Consider the following 18,724-nt stretch of genomic DNA (forward strand, 5'->3'; position numbering starts at 1 on the left):
CCACTTCTATGTCTTAAAACTTGCTTTCTTCTCTTAAGACCTCTGTTGAGTCATTGATGTCCTTGGGCAAATCTTACTTCTGTTTGGAACTCAGTTTTCACCTCCCATCTTGTAAAATGAAAGTGCTTTTATAACTCTGGAAACCTCTCTTCAAGCAAAATCATGTGCAGAACTCCAATATGTAAAACAGACTGAAGAAGAGTGGGGCTGGTTGAAGGGGATATGAAGACCTGATACCCTAACACTCTGTTCAGTCCATGTATTGATTTCCTTTCTTTTGAGACAAGGTCTTGCTCTTTCACCCAGACTGGAGTGCAGTGGTGTGATCATGGCTTCCTGCAGCCTTGACCTCTCAGGCTCAAGCAGTCCTTCCACCTCAGCCTCCCAGGTAGCTGGGACCACAGGTGTGTGCCATCACATCCAGCCTATTCTTTTTTTAATTATTAGTTTATTTTAAGATGAAGTCTTGCTCTGTTGCCCAGGCTGGAGAGCAGTGGTGCAATCTCAGCTCACTGCAACCTCTGCCTCCCGGGTTCAAGTGATTCTCAGGGAGGATCGGAGGCCTCAGCCTCCTGAGTAGCTGGGATTACAGGCATGTGCCACCACACCTGGCTATTTTTGTATTTTTAGTAGAGATGGGGTTTCACCATGTTGGCCAAGCTGGTCTTGAACACCTGACCTCAGGTGATTCACCCACCTCAGCCTCCCAAAGTGCTGGGATTACAGGCCTGAGCCACGGCGCCTGGCCTAATTTTTTAAATATATATTTTTATAGAGGTTGGGGTCTCACTGTGTTGCCCAGGCTGGTCTCAAACTCCTGGCCTCAAGTGATCCTCTGGCCTCAGCCTCCCAAAGTGCTTGGATTACAGGCATAAGCCACCACATCTGGCACCAATTTTTCCTTTTCATAAGGACACGAGTCATACTGGATTGGAGCCTACCTTTAAGACCTCATTTTAACTCGGTTTCCTCTATAAAGACAGTATTTCCAAATCAGGTCATATTTGGAGGCCTGGGGGTTAGGACTTCAACCTATTTTTTTTCAAAGGATGAAATTCAATGCATAACACCCACTATGCCTTTTTTAAATTCCTGACTCAGAGAGTTTGTGAACATAATAAAATGGGCTGTTTTATATCACAAGCATTGGGGCAATTTGTTACACAGCAATAGTAACTGCAACAAGGGGTTAAACTGAAATAATATAGATGCATCAGCCCTATTTGGTTTCAAGCCCAGTTCCTCAACATCTTAATCCATCCTATTTACTTCTCCCAGCCTAGTTTCCTTATCAGAAAAATAGAGTTTGATTAAGAGGATATCTGTAAAGTCCCTGGTGTCATAGCAAGTCTTTGGCAAAGGTCTTTTATCTCTATTCTTTCTTCTGAAATTACCCCTTGCTAGAAGGCTCCTAATATGTTGGGGAATAAGTCTGAGTTCCTGAGTTTTGGGGAAAGCCCTTGGGTCCTGGAAACCGGATCTTTATTTCATACCTACTTGAATGAGGGAACGCGTTCTTTTAGTAAGTTACTTCTTGGAGCAACTTCCTCACTCAGACTTTGAAGACAATTTAGTCGGAGCTAACTTTGGTTTCTTGTTACCAAAGAGAAATGAGGCTCCTGCAAAGTCCTTGCAGAAAGGCTCTGACATCAAACAGCAACTACCCTACTGCATCCGAGGAGCTGAGTATAAATAAATCAAAACCATACTGGCTCCCTTTCCCTATAAGCACACACATGTAATTTCATTACAGCCGGAATGAAGTGCTGCAGGCTAAATGTGTTTGGGGCTAGGCTGAACCTAGCATGCTCTTGGAAGACCTGGGTCTGTTGGGCCAACTGAAGAGGAGGGCCTTCTTTTCCTTTTCCCCTCCTGCTATGTCTAATGTTTGTGTCACCCCCAAATTCATATGTTGAAACCTAACCTCCAGTGTGATGGTATTAAGAGTTGGGGACATAGGAAGGTGATGAGGTCATGAGGATGGAGCACTCATGAATGGGATTAGTGCCCTTAGAAAAGAGGCCTGCCAGGTGCAGTTGCTCACGCCTGTAATCCCAGCACTTTGGGAGGCCGAGGTGGGTGGATCACCTGAGGTCAAGGGTTCTAAACCAGCCTGGCCAACATAGTGAAACCCTGTCTCTACTAAAAATACAAAAATTAGCCGAGTGTGGTGATGGGCACCTGTAATCCCAGCTACTCGGGAGACTGAGGCAGGAGAATCACTTGAACCTGGGAGGTGGAGGTTGCAGTGAGCTGAGATCACACTACTGCACACCAGCCTAGGTGACAGAGTGAGACTCTGTCTCAAAAAAAAAAAAAAAAAAAAAAAAAATTGAAGTGAAATTCACAGAACATACAATTAACCATTTTAAAGTGTACAGTTCAGTGGCATAGAGTGCATTCACAATGTTGTGCAAACACCACCTCTCTCCAGTTTCAAGACTTTTTTATTGCCCCAGAAGAACACCTCATTCCCATAAAGTAATCACTCCCATTCCCTCTTCCCTCCAGCCCTAGGCAAGCACTAATCTACTGTCTGTCTCTATGGATTTGCCTATTCTAGACATTTCGTATGAATGGAATCATCCAATATGTGGCCTTTTCTATTTGGCTTCTTTGACAGCATCATGTCTTCATGTTCATCTATGTTGTAGGATGTGCCAGTACCTCACTCCTTTTTATGGCTGAAAATTAATCCATTTTAGGAATACACCACAATTTGTTAATCCATTTATCCATTGATAGACATTTGGGTTTATTTATTTATTTATTTATTTTTTGTTGGAGTCTCACTCTGCCTCCTGGGTTCAAGTGATCGATTCTTCTGCCTCAGCCTCCTGAGTAGCTGGGACTACAGGTGGACACCACCATGCCCAGCCAATTTTTGTATTTTTTGTAGAGATGGGGTTTCGCCATATTGACCAGGCTGGTCTCGAACTCATGACCTTGTGATCCGTCCGCCTCGGCCTCCCAAAGTGCTAGGATTACAGGCATGAGCCACCTCGCCTGGCCTGACATTTGGGGTATTTTCAACATTTGACTATTATGTAGCATGCTGCTGTGAATATTCACGTACAATGTGTGGACATGTGGACATATTTTTTTCATTTCTTTTGGGTATTTACCTCGGAGTGGACTTGCTGGGTCATATGATAGATTGACGTTGACTTTTTGAGGAACTGCCAAAATACATTCCACAGTTTTTGAGCACTTGCTGTGTGCTAGGCATTGTGCTGAGCACTATATATATCAAGTCGAGTCACTGTGTCCTTTAGGACAGAGGTCAGTTACTATTCGCTGTGGTTTGAATGTTGTTGTCTTCTCCAGATCCGTGTGTTGGAAACTTAATCTCCTATGCAACAGTTTTGAGAGGTGGGGTCTAATGGGAGGTATTTTGGGTCTTGAGGGCTCTGCTTTCATGAATGAATTAATGCTGCTATAAAAGGGCTTGCAAGTGGGTTTATTCTCTTCTGCTCTTCGGCCATGTGAGCAGTAGTGTTCCTCCCAGTAGAAGTTTGGGACACAGGAGTGCTCCCCAAATACTCCATTTGCCCCCCGACATCCCTTACGGTTGATTGAGGCCACATAACAAGTTCTAGCATAGGATGAGACATTCAAGATGACTTCTTCGAAGTGGGGCTGGGCTGTCATCAGACATCAAAACCTGCTGGCACCAAGATCTTGGACTTCCCAGCCTCCAGAACTAAGAGAAATAAATTTCTGTTTTTTGTAAATTGCCCTGTCTATGATATTCTGTTATAGCAGCAAAAAACAGACTAAGACACTTTTATTCTCCTCATATCCTAGTTAAGGAAGCTGAGCTACAGAGAAATTTAGCAACTTGTCCAAAGCCACACAGCTAGTAAGAGATGAAGCCAGGAAAATGATACTCAAGGTTTTTTTCTTTTCTTTCTTTCTTTCCTTCTTTTCTTTTCTTTTCTTTTTTTGAGTCAGTGTCTCACTCTGTTGCTTAGGCTGGAGTACAGTGGTGCGATCATAGCCCACTGCAGCCTTGACCTCCCAGGCTCAAGAGATCCTCTCACCTCAGCTTCCTAAATAGCTGGAAGTTCAGGCATGTGCCACTATGTCCAGCTAATTTTGTAGAGGTAGGGTCTCACTGTGTTGCCCAGGCTGGTCTCCAATTCCTGGACTCAAGTGATCCTCCTGCCTAGGCCTTCCAAAGTGCTGAGATTATAAGCATCAGCCACCACACCCATCATAGGATGGTTTTAAGCAGAGAAGCAAAACAATCAGATTTTATTTCTTGTTTTTCATTCTCTTTTCTCCCACAGCATTTTCAAACACCAACTCTAGGATAAGGGGATGGTGGGATAAAGTTGGTAGAAAGTTGGGAGCAGAAAAAAAGAACTCATGGCTACGTGCCGTGGTTCACGCCTGTAATCTCAGCATTTTGGGAGGCTGAGGTGAGCAGATTGCTTGAGCTCAGGAGTTCAAGACCAGCCTGGGCAATATGGCAAAACCTTGTCTTTACCAAAAATACAAAAAATCAGCTGGGCATGGTGACATGCACCTGTGGTCCAGCTACTTGGGAGGCTGAGTCATGAGACTTGCTTGAACCTGGGAGGCAAAAATTGCAGTGAGCCGAGATCGTGCCACTGCACTCCAGCCTGGGTGACAGAGCAAGACCCAGTCTCAAAAAAAAAAAAAAAAAAAAAAAAAAAATCATGTGACCACTGTTGGAAGGGTTTCATTTCTCCTCTTGTATTTAGAAATGAACACATAGACAGGATGTGGCCCTGACCCACGTATGGATAAAGGTGGCAAGAACCTGCTTTCTTGCTGAATCACTTGGCTGTTTGACAAGGCTGGGAAAGAACTTGGGGCCAGGACAGAAAAGCCTGGTCCAGGCAGGCTTACTCAGGATGGGGGTGACATTACCAACACCCCATTTTCCTCTGTCTGTGTATAATTTCCCCATTAGGAGCCCCTAGGGTGTTGGGACACTCTTCAGCTGTGTGAATTCTAGTGTGTGGAGTTCAGGATTTCTTCTATTTTCCCTGGGGCTAGTGGTTGCAAAAAAGCAGGGCTGAGAAAGTAGGTTCATCTAGCCCATGTTTGAGAAGATGAAGCCATCAGACAGGGCCTCTGCCCTTGGGGTCCCAGTGACAAAAGAAATCCGGACAATCCACCATGACATCAATCATTGTTTATTCAAGGCCAGGAATGGTGGCTCACGCTTGTAGTTCCAGCGCTTTGGGAGGCCGAGGCAGGCGGATCACTTGAGGTCAGGAGTTGGAGACCAGCCTGGCCAACACAGTGAAACCCCGTCTCTACTGAAAATACAAAAATTAGCTGAGCATGATGGTGCGTGCCTGTAATCCCAGCCACTCGGGAGGCTGAGGCAGGAGAATCGCTTGAACCCGGAAGGCAGAGGTTGCAGTGAGCTGAGATCATGCCACTGCACTCCAGCCTGGGCGACAGAGTGAGACTTGGTCTCAAATAAATAAACAAACAAATAAATAAATAAACAAATCATTGTTTATTCAAAAGCCTTTATTGAACACCTACTGTGTGTCTGCATTGTTCAAGGGAGTCAGCAGTACATAAGAGACACTCTTCTTTTGTGGGAGAATGACAGGTAACAGATAGGCAAATAACTTCAGGATATAACAGATGGTGGCAAATGCTCTGGGGAAAAAAATCAAGGAAGGACGGCAGAAAGTGAAGGAAGATGCTGGTTTAGATCTGACACAGAAATCCTCTGGTGGGCAGAATGATGGTCCCAAATAGATGTTCATGTCCTAATCCCTGGAACCTGTGAGGACGTTGCCTGACACGGCAAAAGGGACTTTTCAGAGGTGATTGCATGAAGGCTCTTGAGTTGAAAGGATTATTCTGGATTATCCAAATGGCCCCTAGATCATCACAGGCGTTCTGATTAGAGGGAGGTGGGTGGTTCCGGTCAGAGTCAGAGACGATATGATGATGGAAGGAGTGGACGTGGGGCCATGAGCCAAGAACGTGGCTGCCTGGAGAAGCTGGAAAAGACAAGGAAATACACTGTCTCCTAGAGCCTGCAGAAGAAACACAGCCTGGCCAGCCCATTTTAAACTGTCCACCTCCAGAACTGGAAGATCATAAATGTGTGTGGTTTTAAGCCATTAAATTTGTATCATTTGTTACAGCAGCCATTGAAAAGGAATACAGACCCAGATGAGGTAAAGACTGGAGACTTGCTGGGGAAGGGCATTTCAGGTGGTAGGAACAGCAAATACAAAGGCCCTGAGGTGCAAAGCAAGATGGCGCAGGAAGTGCTACAATAGAGGTCACATAGAGAGTACTCTGGGGACACACAGGAGGGCCTGCATGAGAGTGTGTAATTGTGGAAGAGCTCCTGGAGGAACGAATGCTTGCTCTGAGCCTTCAAAAGCACTGGCTCTTCAACCCAATTGACCAGGATTCAAGCCCTGGCTCTGCCACTTATAAGTGATGTGGCCTTGGGCAAGCTACCTTTCTTCTCCAAGTCTCTGTTTTCTGATTTTTTTTTTTTTTTTTTGAGATGGAGTCTTGCTCTGTTGCCCAGGCTAGAGTGCAGTGGTGCAATCTCGGCTCACTGCAACCTCTGCCTCCCGGGTTCAAGTGATTCTCCTGCCTCAGACTCCCGAGCAGCTGGGATTACAGGCATACACCACCATGCCTGGGTAATTTTTGTATTTTTAGTGGAGACAGTGTTTTGCCACGTTGGCCAGGCTGGTCTCGAACTCCTGGCCTCAGGTGATCCACCCACCTCGGCCTCCCGAAGTGCTGGGATTTCAAGTGTGAGCCCCCTCGCCTGGCCTGATCTTTCATAAAGGGCTACGTGGTGGCATTATGGTAAACTAATTTTGGTTAAATTATTAGCCCAGTCCGTGGCAAGTTTTAGGTGCTCGCCGCATGTTAGGTATGATGAAGAGGAGGACTGTGAGTTTAACATTGGAATTGAACAAGTAGAGAAGAGTAGGTAATGCATTTTGGGTTTAGCACAGAACAGGTAGGAAAAGGCAAGAAGTATGACCAGGCACAGCCCAGTTTGAGGCATCCCATATTCTACGATTAAATAAATTAGGATTCCTTGTAGTCCTCCCTTCTCTGCCTATTTTTTTCCCCCCCAGGCTGGAATGCAGTGGAGTGGTCATAGCTTACTGCAGCCTCGAACTCCTGGGCTTAAGGAATCCGCCCACCTTTGCATCCTAAAGCTCTGGGATTATAGGTGTGAGCCACCCCACCTGACCCCTTCTCTTGCCTCTATCCAGTGGTGCTTACAGAGTCTGAGGCTGCCTTCATGCCCCTTCCCTAGGGTAGAGGCTTGTAGCCCGTGGTGCTATGAGTAACCCACTGTTGACTGCCCATTCTGCTCGGGGAATGGGCAAGAGTGTCAGAATCATGTACTGAGATCCAGCCCCTCTGATGAGGGAAGGTTCTCAGAGGCAGAAAGGAGGGTCAGTTGCACAGGCTCTGCAATCATACGGTGGCCTCCTGCCTCCTGCCAAGCTCTGCCAAGCTCTGCCAGGCCCCAGGCAAGTTGTAACGGTGGCTTCACTCACCTGGAGAGCAGTTTGGGTCTAGGCAAAAGCCTGTCAACTGTATGCAAACATATTTGCCTGAATTTATCTTTCAGCCCTTTCACAGTGTTTGGGTTTCTCTAGGCAAATGCTGTGCTTTGATACTCCTTTTCTTTGCGGTATGTGTCAATACCCGTTTTGAAATGTACTCATGTGGTGGTCGGGTCCAGTTTGCTGTAGTCTTGGGACTGTCTGACAAGCATGAGGAACAAAAGTGAATCTGCAAATGGGAATCTGAGAGGCTGGCAGCATTTGGAGGGGTAGGTTATAGGGGGACACAGGCTGGCTACTCAAAGTGTGGTCCTCAGCTTGGGGTCACAGGCTGGCTACTCACAGTGTGGTCCTCAGCTTAGCAGCATTGACCACCCAGGAGCTTGTTAGAAATGGGGAGTCTTGGATCCCACCAAAGACCTCCTGATTATCACTGCTCTTGCTCCAGGGACCCCACTCTAAGAACCACTGGATTAGACAAGAGGTGAGAAATGGTTTGCATCTTGAAAGCCAACTCTAATCAGCGTGTTAGCTACTGGGACCACTGTGTTAAGTAGGATTCTGAGGTTGTGTGATGCTTAGAGAAGTGCTGCACTCTTTTAGTCTTGTGTACCACTGGTATAAGATGGAGACTTAGACAAGGCGTTGCTATCCCTGGATTTTCTGAGTGCTGTCTTAGGATTCCTTTATGAAACTGGAGAGAAGCAGCGAGGAATTAGGTGGAGCTCCATTTCCTAAGGATGGGGGAGAGTTAAGAAATTAGCCTTGCCAAGGACTTCATGACTAAAACACCAAAAGCAATGGCAACGAAAGCCAAAATTGACAAATGGGATCTAATTAAACTAAAGAGCTTCTGCACAGCAAAAGAAACTACCATCAGAGTGAACAGGCAACCTACAGAATGGGAGAAAATTTTTACAATCTACCCATCTGACAAAGGGCTAATATCCAGAATCTACAAAGAACTTAAACAAATTTACAAGAAAAAATCAAACAACCTCATCAAAAAGTGGGCAAAGGATATGAACAGACACCTCAAAAGAAGACATTTGTGCAGCCAACAGACACATGAAAAAATGCTCATCATCACTGGCCATCAGAGAAATGCAAATCAAAACCACAAGGAGATACCATCTCACACCAGTTAGAATGGTGATCATTAGGCTGGGTGCGGTGGCTCACACCTGTAATCCCAGCACTTTGGGAGGCTGAGGCAGGCAGATCACCTGAGGTCAGGAGTTCGAGACCAGCCTGACTAACATGGTGAAACCCCATCTCTACTAAAAATACAAAAAAAATTACCTGGGTATAGTGGTGGCTGCCTGTAATCCAAGCTACTTGGGAGGCTGAGGCAGGACAATCGCTTGAACCCCAGAGGTGGAGGTTGCAGTGAGCTGAGATCATGCCATTGCACTCCAACCTGGGCAACAGAGCGAGACACTGTCTCAAAAAAAAAAAAAAAAAAAAGAGAACGGCGATCATTAAAAAGTCGGGAAACAACAGATGCTGGAGAGGATGTGGAGAAATAGGAACACTTTTACACTGTTGGTGGGACTGTAAACTAGTTCAACCATTGTGGAAGACAGTGTGGCGATTCCTTAAGGATCTAGAACTAGAAATATCATTTGACCCAGCCATCCTATTACTGGGTATATACCCAAAGGATTATGAATCATGCCACTATAAAGACACATGCACATATATGTTCATTGTGGCACTATTCACAATAGCAAAGACTTGGAACCAACCCAAATGTCCATCAATGATAGACTGGATTAAGAAAATGTGGCACATATATACCATGGAATACTATGCAGCCATAAAAAAGAATTAGTTCATGTCCTTTGTAGGGACATGGATGAAGCTGAAAACCATCATTCTGAGCAAACTATCGCAAGGATAGAAAACCAAACACCACATGTTCTCACTCATAGGTGGGAATTGAACAATGAGAACACTTGGACACAGGGTGGAGAACATCACACACCAGGGCCTGTTGTGGGGTTGGGGGAGCAGGGAGGGATAGCATTAGGAGATATACCTAATGTAAATGACGAGTTAATGGGTGCAGCACACCAACATGGCACATGTATACATATGTAACAAGCCTGCATGTTGTGCACAAGTACACTAGAACTTAAAGTATATATATATATATAAAAAGAAATTAGCCTTGTTGGTTGGGCGCGGTGGCTCAAGCCTGTAATCCCAGCACTTTGGGAGGCCGAGGCAGGCAGATCACGAGGTCAGGAGATTGAGACCATCCTGGCTAACAACGGTGAAACCCTGTCTCTACTAAAAATAAAAAAAAATTAGCCGGGCGTGGTCGCGGGCACCTGTAGTCCCAGCTACCCAGGAGGCTGAGGTCGGGGAATGGCGTGAACCTGGGAGGCGGAGCTTGCAGTGAGCTGAGATCGCGCCACTGCGCTCCAGCCTGGGAGACAGAGTGAGACTCCGTCTCAAAAAAAGGAAAGAAAAAGAGAAATTAGCCTTGCCCAGGTGTAGCAGGAGGCTGAAAAAATTTTAAAAAATTAGCCAGACTGGTAGTGTGCATCTGTAGTCCCGGCTACTCGGGAGGCTGAGATGGGAGGATCTCTTGAGTCTAGGCATTTGAGGTTATAGTGAGCTGTCATCATGTCACTGCACTCTAGCCTGCTCAACAGAGTGAGAGACTGTCTCAAAAAAAGAAAAGGAAGGAAGTGACCAGGTGTGGTGGTTCACGCCTGTAATCCCAACATTTTGGGAGGCAGAGGTGGGAAGATCACGAGGTCAAGGGCTCAAGACCAGCCTGGCCAACATGGTGAAACCTCGTCTCTACTAAGAATACAAAAATTGGCCGAGCATAGTGGTGGTCGCCTGTAATCCCAGCTACTTGGGAGGCTGAGGCAGGAGAATTGTTTGAACTTGGGAGGTGGGGGTTGAAGTGAGTTGAGATCACACCACTGCACTCCAGCCTGGGCTACAGAGCAAGACTCTGTCTCAGAAAAAGAAAAGAAAAGAAAAGGGAGGGAGGGAAGGAGGGAAATAGAGACAGAAAGAAAGACAGAGAGAAAGAAAGAGAGAGAGAAAGAAAGAGAGAAAGAAAGAAAAAAGAAAGAAAGAAGGAAGAGAACAAAAGAAAGCGAAAATTAGTTTCAATGCCTGTGCTGACTTGTGGCTATAACCTCCGACACTTGGGAGGCTGAGGTGGGAGGATGGCCTGAAGGCAAAAGTTGGAGGCTGCAGTGAGCTGGGACCACACCACTGCACTCCAATCTGGACGACAGGGTAAAAGCCTATCTCAAAAAAAAAAAAAAAAAAAAAAAAAAAGAAAAAACAAACAAAAAAAAGCAAGTTAGTCTCTGTGTGCCAGGACAGGACAGCTCAACCATTAAAAGTGTGGTGTTCCTGAGTATCTGAGACAGGCTACACAGAAGATCAACACTGGAAATCTCCAAGAGATCAACTTGAGTGCAACTCCCTCATTTCACAAAAAGAGGCTCAAAGAAGGATGGAATCTGCTCAAAACACACACAGCTCGTTTGTTTGGATTCGCCTGGGCTCATGCTCTCAGAGCTCATAAGAAAATTACTCAAGCCTTCAAACGCACCCGTCGAGGAAGGGAAGAAACTAGATCAGGCAGAAACTACAAAGGACGTTTTTCGGACCCCCAAAGGCAGGCTGAGCCTATGACTCAGGAGGCATTTCGGGAGCAGAGAGCTGGAAAAAAGAAGGGAGGGTCCCCAAAAGCCAGGGTGATGGAAGATAAGAAATTCGGATTTCAATCTCCCTACTTCCTCTGCTTCCTCAGACCCAGGCTGTATATAAACTGTATGCAAATGTGTTTACTTTACATTTTATTCCAATCGGAGTCACTCAGCTGTCGGGAGCTCTGTCAACATGTCAGTCTGGTTGAGCAAACAAGCATTTTGAGTGGAAATATTTCAGATAAACAGACACAATGTTATGACATATCAAAACTCCCCAAACATGGAAAGAGGGTGGGGATGGTGGAGGAGAAGGGGGTGAAAAGCCGCAGAAAGGAGATCTATTTACCCTGGCACATGCGCTGTGTGGTCAGCTGAAAACAAAATAGGTTTTTTATTACTCGTGTGGTGTATGGGGGAAGTTTCCCTTCTCTGTGGCGTTAATGCGTCTTGTCAGCTGAAGAGAAGGCCTGCTTGGCGGGTTACCATGAACATTTCTCTTTGGTGTTCCTGCTGATTCTGCAGGAGGGAATCAGGCAAGAAAAGAAAAGAAAAACCCACCCGGATTAACTTAATTAGCGATGGGGAGGCCAGTTGCTTGGCGAAGTCCAACAGCTTGTTTGAGGGTTGCCCTCGTTTTCGCTCCTTACTCGGGCTCTTTACAAACTGCCTTAAGGGGAGACACAAAGCAATGCCCTTGTTTGCGATCAGGGGTGGGGACGGGGGTGTGCATGGCGGGGGGTGGGGTCGGGGCGGGGGGTGGACAATGCGGACATTAGGCTACTTTCCTGCATGATGTACGTTTGTAAATTTCATCTTCGGAGTAGGTAATAAGGTTGCCTGGTTCAATAACCAGAGGTATAAAAATGTATTTGGAGGAAAGTTCGTTCTTTCTTTCCTTCCTTTCTTTCTTCCTTCCTTCCTTTTCTTTCTCTTTCTTTCCTTCCTTCCTTCCTTCCTTTCTTTCTTTTCTTTCTTTCTTTCTTTTTCTTTCTTTCTTCTCTTTCCCTCCCTCCCTCCCTCCTTTCTTTCCTTCCTTCCTTCTTTTTCTTTCTTTCTTTTTTTTTTTTCAGGTCACGCTCAGTTGCCCCTAGGCTGGAGTGCAGTGATGAAATTACAGCTCCCTGCAGCCTCAAACTCCCAGGCTGAAGCCATCCTCCCACCTCAGCCTCCTGAGTAGCTGGGACTGTAGCTTACCACCACCCCCGGCTCATTTTAAAATTTTTGGAAGAGATGAGGTCTCGGTATGTTGCCCACAGGCTGGTCTCAAGCTCCTGACCTCAAGTGATCCTCCTGCCTCGGCCTCCCAAAGCTTTGGGATTATAGGCATAAGCCACTGAGCCTGGTCTAAAGGAATGTTTTCTTCTCTTTCTCCATCTACTCATGTTTTCATCCCTTATCCCTAAATATACATATACCCAGATTATATTTTGTTGGGTGACATTTCTTTTTAGTCCTCAAGCCATAGTCTGATGGGCTATGTTTAAAAGAAAATTCACCTTTTCTTTAAAATAATACACTGCTTATCCACACCTACAATGTACCGCCTTCTGTGGACATCCATTTTGATCATTCTCAAACCAAAGCCCAAAGTTTGGAATTATCCACCTCCTGTTGGAGGCAGGAGCCTGAGACCCAGAGGTGCAGGGGCACACCCATAGCCACACAGCTGGCCAGAGAAAGAGCCAGAACTCAAACTCAGATCTGTCCAACTCCAACGTCTACATTCTTCCAGCTCCACCAAATGCTTGGTTGAGCTTGCCAGGGAGAAAGTGTGTAGCAAGGTAACTTTTGGAGGAGTTGAGAGCCTCCAGCCAGCCCAGCTAGGCCGAACTTGTCCACCCCTGAAATGAAGTTGCCCAGAAAAAGAACTGCCTGCCTGTCCAAATGTGGGTCTCAGCAGCTGCCTAGGGGATGTGCTCAAAAGATATTGGCAAGTCCCCCACCGTCCAAAAATGTGTCCCCCTGCCACCTGTCACATGGCCTCAAATTCCACCCTCAGAAAGGTATGCCCCTGGGCTTCAATTTAAATACTTTTTTTGGGCACGGTTTCAGTGTAGACACTTTCCCTTGGAGAGGTTATACCTCCGTCCTTCCCTCAAAGTCCCTTCTCAGCAGGGCGGCTAGCCGAGGGCTTGGGCTTGGAGGATGATGTCACCATGTAGATATCTGGGGAGGTAAGGGGGGAACCAGGGGACAGGAGCTAAAAAGGAGGCTGGGCAGACCAGGGATGGAGTCCAAGGGTCCTAACCAACAGTTGTATGGAGTGTGGGGCTGCTGGGAGACAAAGCTTCATATGTTTCCCCGACTGTGGGTCCCCGCAAGGCCCCACCTGTCTCTTTGCCAATCCCGGCTGGTGTGTTTTAGGTTGGAACCCTAAATAGCCATGCTAGGGGGCAGGGGAAGCCCAAGGCTTGCCATGGGCTCGTAGAATGTCACAGCTGCCACCCAGCAAGTCCTGTACTTCAGTCAGCCACGTTCCTTCTTAGCTCTGTTTTTCCATGATTACACCACCTGTAGGATTACTCTCTTCATATTTTCCTCTAAACCAACTCACTTAAAAAAATAAATAAACATCTATTTTAAGGCCTGCACACATGAGTTTTTCCCATCAATAAGGGATACAGACATAGTCAAGCTTTCTAGCTTTTGTGTGGCAAATGCAAGAATTATTTTTTAGAGGAAAGCAAGCATTCATGAAAATTTCATTTTTTATTATTATTATTTTTTTGAGACAGAGTCTTGCTCTGTTGCCCAGGTTGGAGTGCTGTGGCGCAATCTCAGCTCACTGCAACCTCCACCTCCCGGGTTCAAGTGATCCTTGTACCTCAGCCTTTCAAGTAGCTGGGATTACAGGTGTGCACCACCATGCCTGGCTAATTTTTGGATTTTTTTAGTAGACACTGGTTTTCCCCATGTTGGCCAGGCTGGTTTTGAACTTCTGGCCTAAGTGATCCACCCGCCTTGGCCTCCCAAAGTGTTGGGATTATAGGTGTGAGCCACCACTTCCAGCCCATGAAAGTTTTTTTTAAAAAGAAAACATTTAGATACACACACTTCAGTCTCTATTGCTGAAAGTTTGATTTGCTAATTGTATTTTTCTTCTCCTTCTCCTTCTTCTTCTTCTTTTCTTGGGACAGACTCTCACTCTTGTCATCCAGGCTGGAGGGCAGTAGCATGATCTCGCTCACTGCAACCTCCACCTCCTGGGTTCAAGTGAGTCTCTTGCTTCAGCCTTCCAAGTAGCTGGGATTACAGGTGCTCACCACCATGCCCGGCTAATTTTTTTTTGTATTTTTAGTTGAGATGGGATTTCTCCATGTTGGCCAGTCTGGTCTTGAACTCCTGACCTCAGGTGATCTGCCTGCCTTGGCCTCCCAAAGTGCTGGGATTATAGGCGTGAACCACTGTGCCCCGCCAATTGTATTTACTTTCTAGTACATGGTAAAATAAACTATTAGAGTAAAAATTAGTGGCCATCCAGATGCTCTCATAAATCATATGAAAGGTATTATGTCTTGCTCAAGCCAGCAATTTTATGTAGAAGGAAACAGGTTCAAGAGAGAAAACTTGGGCAGGGGACACAGCTGGCTGGGAGCAGGATGAGGCCCAAGGGGCATCATGGTGACAGAAAGACCCATGGATGGGGAGTCAGGAGACCCTGACAATAGCTCCAAATCTAAGAGCAGAAGCCATTTCTGTTTCCTCTCTGGGTCTTGATTTCCCCAACTATGAAACAGGAAAATGATGTTACTTTGGGGGTTCTAAAAATAGGAGGAATTAGAGATGGATTTGAAATCCTGGAAATATTTTTTCTTTTATTGAGTCGAGATTCACTTAACATAAAATTAACCATTTTACTTATTCTTTTCTTTTTTTCCTTTCTTTTTTTTTTTTTGAGATAGATTCTCACTCTTTTGCCCAGGCGTGAGTGTAGTGGTGTGATCTTGGCTGACTGCAGCCTCTGCTTCCCAGGTTCAAGCGATTCTCCTGCCTCAGCCTCCAGAGTAACTGGGATTACAGGTGTGCACCACTACATTCGGCTAATTTTTGTATTTTTAGTAGAGACGGGGTTTTGTCATGTTGGCCAGGTTGGTCTTGAACTGCTGACCTCAAGTGATCCACCAGCCTTGGCCTCCCAAAGTGTTGGGATTACAGGTGTGAGCCACCACACCTGGCCAGATCCTTTGATTCTTGACTTCCAACTCAGCAGCTCCACACTAAGAAGGCCTTGTCCTCCTTCCTTTGTTGTTTAGTTTGCTTTAGGCAGCCTCCTCTAAGCCAGGAAGTGAACTGGGCAAGGAGGATCCAACTATCAGGGCTTCTAAACTCCGTGGCTGTGGACAGAGGTGGGATACCTGGGCTCATGGGAGGCTCTCTAGAGAAGGAGATATTAACTAGCTTTTGAAGGTTGTCTGAGTGGGCCAAGAGGTGGGAAAGGTGATTCTGAATGAGGAGATGGCGTTTCCCAGTCGTGTTGGCAGGGACAGAGCTGGCTGGAGCTGCCTTTCCTCCCCCCACCCCGCTGCTCTGAGATCCTGGAAGCACAACTGCTTGGAAATGCTGTGTCTCCCCGACCCACCCACTCATCAGTGGAGCAGATGCGGGCCATTACTCTGATTGCTGCTGAAAGCGGTGGCCGGGGCCCAGGGCACGTCTGAGGATCACGGAGGGCCCTGGGAAAGTGGGAGCCCTACAGAAGGTCAGCCCCCACACACCCCAGAGGCAGGTGTTCTGCAAGCTTCCCATAGAGGCCTGCCAAAATTGTCCTCCTGCTATGCGGCACGCACGCAGGCGTGCCATTTCAGCTCTGGGCCTCTCTCCGGGAGCAGCTGGCAGGGGTATCTGTGGGTGGTGAACAGGACAGGGGGGCTGGAGACCCTGGCTGACCTGTAGCCCTTGGGCCCGAAACTTCTCCTGCTTGTGTGCCTGGGTTGCAGATTTTCCGGGCACCTTCTTGGTAGAAGGCAGGCGGGATCTGGTTTCACGGCGAATTCAAAAGGGGCAAAGCAACGCGGCGCCTCCTGAATTCCTGGCCTTGTGAACGTCATGTCGTTAACATGTTATTTATGGCACCCTCCTGACTCTGCTGTCATGTTAGGCCTCTGGGTGGGGCATTGTGCCCTCGCCAATCAATCAGCCAACCAACCCAATAGGCCCACTAACCAGCGTTAACCAGCTAGCATTTGTTCACTTATATGCCGCCAATTATTGTTTTAGAAGCTGCAAAGAATGGGTTATTCCATACCTTTTTGCATAACCTGCATGTATGTTGCTTTATTTATGCAATTAATATGGTATATTGGTTTGTTACTGTGGATCCTCCCTTTAAAAAAAAATTGTGGTTAAAAAAACACATGACAAAATTTTTCATCTTAACCATTTCTAAATGTACAATTCAGTAGCGTTAAGTTTATTCACATTTTTTTTTGCAACAAATCTCTAGAATTTTTTAATCTTTCAAGACGGAAACTCTGTGCCAATTATTATTCCTATTTTTTTTTTTTTTAAATTTTAGAGACAGAGTCTCGCTGTGTCGCCCGGGCTAGAGTGCAGTGGCATGATCACTGTTCACTACAGCATTCACCTCCTGGGCCCAAGAGATCCTCCCACCTCAGCCTCCCCAATAGCTGGGACTAGAGGCGCACACCACCACACCTGGCTGTTTAAAAGCGTTTTTTTTTTTTTTTTTTTTAGAGATGAGTTCTTGCCATGTTGCCTAGACTGGTCTTAAATCGATCCTCCTGCCTTGGCCTCCCAAAGTGCTGGGATTGCAGGAGTGAGCCACTGCACTCAGGAACTCTGTACCTATTAGATACCAACTCCCTGGTCTTTCCTCCCCCAAACTCCTGGTAACCACTGTTCTAGTTTCTGTTTCTATGAATTTACCTACTTTAGCTGCCATGTAGAGTAGAATCACACAGTGTTTGGTTTTTGTTTTGTTTTGTTTGTTTTTTATTTTGTTACCTTAGTTTAACAACCCTGCAGAAAAAGTATTTGTTGGCCAGGTGTGGTGGCTCACGCCTGTAATCCCTGCACTTTGGGAGGCTGAGGCAGGCAGATCACCTGAGGTCGGGAGTTTGAGACCAGCCTGGCCAACATGGTGAAATCTTGTCTCTACTAAAAATAAAAAATTAGCTGGGTGTGGTGGCACACGTCTGTAACCCCAGCTACTCGAGAAGCTGAGGCACGAGAATCCCTTGAACCCAGGAGGCAGAGGTTGCAGTCAGTTGAGATTGTGGCACTGTACTCCAGCCTGGGAGACAGAGTGAGACTCAGTCTCAAAAAAAAGAAAGCCACAGGAGATACCACTTCCCACCCATTAGGACAGCTGCTGTTAAAAAAGTAAATGAGGCCAGGTGCAGTGGCTCACGCCTGTAATCCCAGCACTTTGGGAGGCCGAGGCGGTCAGATCACTTGAAGCCAGGAATTTGAGTCCAGCCCGGCCAACATGGTGAAACCTTGTCTCTACTAAAAATACGAAAATTAGCCGGGCTTGGTGGTGCATACCTGTAATCCCAGCTACTCGGGAGGCTGAGGCACGAGAATCCCTTGAACCTGGTAAGCGGAGGTTGCAGTGAGCTGAGATTGCACCACTGCACTTTCACTTGGGTGACAGAGTGAGACTCTGAGACTCTGTCTCAAAAAAAAAAAAAAAAAAAAAGAAAGAAAAAGTGTTTGGTTTTTTGTAACTGGCTTCTTTCTCTTAACATAATGTCCTCAAGGTCCATCCTTGTTGTGGCATGTGACAGGATTTTCTCATTCTTTAACACTGAGTAATATTCCATTACATGGATCTATCACAATCTCTTTATCCATTATCCATCAATGGACACGTGGGTTGCTTCCACTAGTTGGCTGTTGGAATAATGTTGCTAAGAAGGTGGGTGTACAAATAGTGCATTCTTTTTTCTAAAACAATTAAAAATTTAGCTATACAATTAAGACCTGACTTAAAAACTCTCCTTAAAAAAATATTAAACCTACATAAAGAAGACTAAAATCTCTGTAGCCACCTCCTTTAGTCTCTCCATCCCTAATGATAAATTGACTGACTGCTATCAGCTTATTAAAGTGGACTCTATCCATCCATACACACACATCCATGAACATATATGTGTGTGTATAAGAATATATCTAGTATCTTTTTAGGCAAAAAATAAGTATGCAGTCAGTTCTGCTACAATAATTAAAATCAAAGCACTATGCAAAATCACACATTAAAAGTCATAGGGTGGCCGGGCCAGGTGGCTCACACCTGTAATCTCAGCACTTTGGGAGGCAGAGGTGTGATTGGATTCCAAGAATTCAAGACCAGCCTGGCCAACATGGTGAAACACCATCTCTACTAAAAATACAAAAAAATTAGCCAAGCATGGTGGTGCATGCCTGTAATCCCAGCTACTTGTGAGGCTGAGGCAGGAGAATTGCTTGAACCTGGGAGGTGGAGGTTGCAGTGAGCTAAGATCGTGCCACTGCACTACA

General features: G+C 46.0%; 1 long non-coding RNA gene across 1 annotated transcript in view; it reads right to left on the bottom strand.

Moving 5' to 3' along the window:
• Window positions 1–5,518: 5,518 nt before the first annotated feature.
• LOC129049230 (uncharacterized) overlaps window positions 5,519–18,724 on the bottom strand; it is a 32,811-nt gene continuing 19,605 nt past the window's right edge. The window contains exon 4 of the long non-coding RNA XR_008512149.1: window positions 5,519–5,999. This is a non-coding gene — a long non-coding RNA (uncharacterized LOC129049230). The remainder of the gene's footprint in view (window positions 6,000–18,724) is intronic.

The sequence above is a fragment of the Pongo abelii genome, chromosome 10, assembly GCF_028885655.2.
Source record: "Pongo abelii isolate AG06213 chromosome 10, NHGRI_mPonAbe1-v2.0_pri, whole genome shotgun sequence".
Classification (NCBI taxonomy): domain Eukaryota; kingdom Metazoa; phylum Chordata; class Mammalia; order Primates; family Hominidae; genus Pongo; species Pongo abelii.